The sequence below is a fragment of the Bubalus kerabau genome, chromosome 8, assembly GCF_029407905.1.
Source record: "Bubalus kerabau isolate K-KA32 ecotype Philippines breed swamp buffalo chromosome 8, PCC_UOA_SB_1v2, whole genome shotgun sequence".
NCBI lineage: Eukaryota > Metazoa > Chordata > Mammalia > Artiodactyla > Bovidae > Bubalus > Bubalus kerabau.
This window is the reverse complement of record NC_073631.1, coordinates 55,998,053-56,002,500: the sequence shown is the minus strand read 5'-3', so window position 1 is coordinate 56,002,500 and position 4,448 is coordinate 55,998,053. Positions and strand designations below refer to the sequence as shown.

General features: G+C 36.8%; 1 long non-coding RNA gene across 1 annotated transcript in view; it reads right to left on the bottom strand.

The window, feature by feature from the left end:
* The window catches only part of LOC129659177 (uncharacterized), a 43,948-nt gene extending 39,706 nt beyond the window's left edge, over positions 1–4,242 (bottom strand). Inside the window, exon 1 of the long non-coding RNA XR_008717845.1 lies at positions 4,029–4,242. This is a non-coding gene — a long non-coding RNA (uncharacterized LOC129659177). The remainder of the gene's footprint in view (positions 1–4,028) is intronic.
* Between the last annotated feature and the right edge of the window lie 206 nt (positions 4,243–4,448).

Here is a 4,448-nt window from a genome sequence, read left to right as displayed (position 1 = left end):
TACACACAAAGGTGCCCTTTAGGATCTTGTGACCCCAGCAATATATTCCTCTGTATGATTTCAAATATTTAATCAATTGCTCTGTGCACACAACATCTGTAAAATGTTTTCCAGTAAATTTCTATGAAATGCAGTAAATGTCAACATTACAAAGAGTTTGCCATTAGACACTGATGAAAAATAGTCTCAAAGAAGTCTGCTTAAACATGTCTGCCCTCCCAAATAACAATACACTTTGAGTTTACAATAAAGGAAATTTGGAAATAATATTAAGATATTATACTTGCCACATAATATTTTATCTATTTTATATCAAAAGTTATTTTGTTTTTTCATTTGTATAACAAAAAACAAGTATTAGTATTCTGTAAAACAAAGATATATTTAAAAATCAGTTCACAATGGCCCAGTTTCAAACATACACCAAAAACTGATGGAATTTCTACAACTGTCAGCTCTAAGAGTTCCTTCCTTTCTTCATTTCTTGTCTTTACTTGATATTTTACAAAGCAGTTTTAGTGCTACAGAAAAAAAAAATACAACTCTTAATATTAGGATTTTAGAGTATTTTTTTAAAGAAAAAATTTTAGCTTTTTCCAGTTAGTTTTTGTTAATATGAAAATATATACATATGTGTGTGTGTGTGTGTGTGTGTGTATATACATATATATATATATCAGAGAAGGCAATGTTAAGTGGGACAGGGATTTTAAAATAATGGTGTAAAAGTTCCCTGATGGCTGGGCTTTGCTGGTGGCTCAGACAGTAAATAATCTGACTATGATGCAAAAGTCCTGGTTTCGATTCCTGGGTTGGGAAGATCCCCTGGAGGAGGGCATGGCAACCCACTCCAGTATTTTTGTCTGGAGAATTCCCATGGACAGAGGAGCCTGGTGGGCTACAGTCCATGTGGTGTCAAAGAGTTGGACATGACTGAGCGACTAAGCACAGCACAAAGGGCTAGATTTAATGTTAATTTACTTTGTCAGAATTTTTTAATGATTCCCTATTCATTGTAGTTCACTTCAGGAGTGCAAAATAATGCCCAGAAAAAGTTTTCCATACTGGTGGTTGTGAGTGATTTTTTTTTATATCCTAATTTTTTTATATCCTTCATGAAAGTTTGAAGTTTGTTCAAATAGATGGATGATACTGTATCATTAATAAAAGAAGAGTTAACTGTTATGTTTGAGGAAATAAAAAAGACTGAAAGTTAATTAACAAACTGAGTGGAAAAAATAACATCCTCTAAAATTTTATAGAATGTAAATTTATAACCATCTGGCCATAAATTGCTGATGTTGATGAGTAGCAAGTGAAGTTTGTGTGCACAGTCTGGCCTGAGTATCTTTGGAGGGGTGAACTTGGTGTGACTTTTTGTTTATTTGCCCTGGCCTCGATTTTTTTTTTTTTTTTTGAAAAATTACATGACCTGCTCTGTGAAAGAAGCCGTTGTGTTACAATGTGAAATCTGTTACAAATATTTACCATTGGGGAATGCAGGAGCATGGATAAGTGCCAGCCAGACTAACTATAAAATTCACTGCACATTTTGGAACTAGTCACTCAGATCACACTGGGCTAAAATTCCTTTTTCTAATGAGATCATGCTGCCACATATTATTGGCCTTTTGTGCCATCAAATTATGAATTCCATACTTTTCCCTAGATAAAATATTTACTTTTAAACATCTGGATGAGGGCCTGCATCCTTTAACAACCGCTGCTCATCTGATGGAGACACACAGATATTTTAAAAGGTGACTCTCCCTTTGGAAAAAAAAAATATTCAATAGACGGTACTTTAACTGAGATTTCAGATGCACTGCACAACTGGAATCACCCTGCTTAGCTTAGAAGAGGTTGTGCTGCCTAGTTTTTTAAAAAGGAAAATTCTGGTTTTGCTGTTGAACCAAAGCATTCATATCCATTTCCTCTGCCTACTCTCACTTCATTGCAAGGGAGAGCCAACAAGTACCCTGATTTGTGGTTTTGGCTTCATATTCTTTCCCATACCTGCCACACAAACTTCTAACAGTAGGAAACATTCTCCTTCCTTGAGTAGATATAATACTGCTTTTATACAAAGCCATGGATCTTTTTTTTTTCCCCGTTCTCTTTGCCAATTTAGATTCCTATTTGTATCTATGGGATGATGTGGCTTAATTTCTCAGTCTTTGATGTCCACTAACTTCTTACTTACTGCTAAATTTGGGCTTTGTGGACATCTTCCCAAGCACATTGATATGCAACCAACCTAATGGTGCTCCGTACAGGAAGCCCTAATCTTGACTAACTGACAAGATTTAAATTGAGGAGACATCTTCTGCTGATTAGCTCCCACACCCACAATTATCCAACTGGGGTGTCAAGCAAGGTTTAACATCTCCACTGATTCTGGTCTCAGGAGAAATCTGGGAGGAAATGCAATCGCTTTTAATAACTGCTGCCTTCTGAACATGCAGACTCCCCAGCTGCACAATTTCCAGCCATTCAAGCTCCCTTCAAAATTAACCTTTCCAGCGAAAATATAATTTCACACAAAATGAACCACCAAGTGATTTTCAGCATAATTTATTCAAATTGCTGAACTCAGAATGGCAGAGCAATCTACAGTCCGAACAGACCCATGAATCAAGAAATAAAAAAGTTTATGTACCCAACTGTCTCCTGGCAAATATGGGACTAATTTTAAACATTCCCAGAATTCTTTGTGGATGCTACACTCGAGCACCTGCTTCTCATTAAAATTCAATTGATCTGAATTTTTTGCAAATAAGATTTGATTGCTTTCCATATCATAAAACAGCATAGGCTATATTGCTCTGAATCACCTATTGTGTAACATATGTGTCCAGTTCATCTGTATTACTTCAGTTTATGGCTGAGACCCACAGTTTTCCTTTTTGTAAGTTTATAATAAGATTCTATAGATTTCCTCTTCGATCATTTAATGATTGGAACATTTGGCTGAGCCAAATGCCTTGATTCACTACAGGTCTTTTGGCTTTAAGAAAAACAATTCCCTGATTAAAAATGTGGTATACATCCTGTTACAAATCACACTACAGTTTCACACATTCTAAGTATGATGGCTGAATCATATATTCTAGAAGTTAATGACTTTTTAAAAATACATTTTTAAGTATTTATCAAAGTTGAAGATGGCAGAGCTGTGGAATAGAGCATATTAATTCTTTTGCTCCAGGCAGGTATTAGGCACTTCTGAAATCTCATATAGAGTCTCAGTAAGGCAATGTGTTATTCCTTTCCACTGCTCTGGGAGCGTATCTGTCCTTCAGTCTAGTGAGAGCACACCCCCTGTTGTCATCAGGAAATCACTTCCGTTCTCTGCGAGTCTCTTCCATGGCTCTTTTATAGGTGAGACAAGCTAATAAGTGGCAATTTGCTAGCTGAGGCTCCTGGAAGTTTAAGAAACCTGGACTGGTGTCTCTATGCGTTTCCTGTCAGGCTGATAACAGTGTTACAACATCTTATGTTTAATCCACTTGGTACCTAAGTTTAAGTTGAAATGCTCAGTAAGGAAATCATTTTTCCAGCTGATTCAATATCCAATTTTCATAGTGGGCTGAAGCAAAAACACAGTGGATTTGCCATCAATATCAACCCACAAAATATGAAATGAAAATAACCCTTTGAAGGGTTGGTTTCAAACCCAATTTGAAGTTTATTGAAGTACACTAACATGCATACAACTAAAGATATCCAGTGTTTACAGTCAGAGTAGCTAGATATTGATTATGCACCTTTTACCATGAAAGAAAACAATTCTAATGTAACTGAATCACTTGTCTTTCTGCCAAATCTGTCATTTTATTATAGGACAAGTAGCTATAATTTCTTTTTTTTTTTGTTTCTGTTTATTTTTTTATCTGGTTGCTAAAAGTAAACAAAAAGATGGCATTAGTGTGTTTTAAATTTGGCTTCTAAACTCATTACTGTGAGAGGGTTAGAGAACTATGGCAAGAGAAGGAGCAGACACATACAAGTACCCATAGGAGACATACCTCAATCTTTTTCTTTAAGTTTTGAATACCTCTGCCGGTAGGAATCCAGACTAGAATGAGAAACAGCACACACCTCTGAAAAGCGAGTGGTAGGCTGGTCAGCGCAAGTGGAAGAGGGCTTCCTAGTGCTAACGTATGCCGCATTCAGAGGCGGCCTTCTCCTACAGTGTTTCCTGCTTTTACTTCCAGCAGTTCTGTTCATTCGGTGATGAAAGGCTTGCCTTGAATTGGAGTAAGCACAGAAACAGGTGTAGGCCCTAAGGATCCATTAATTACCTTAAGCAGCAGGGGCTGCTGAGCACCAAATCCCAGGACTGAGCAATGGGAGGAGCGTTTTAATTTACAAGGCAGAACATAGCTTGGGGGAGGGGGAGAAGATAGATCTCTCAACCTCACTTCAACAAGACAGCAAATAGCTTA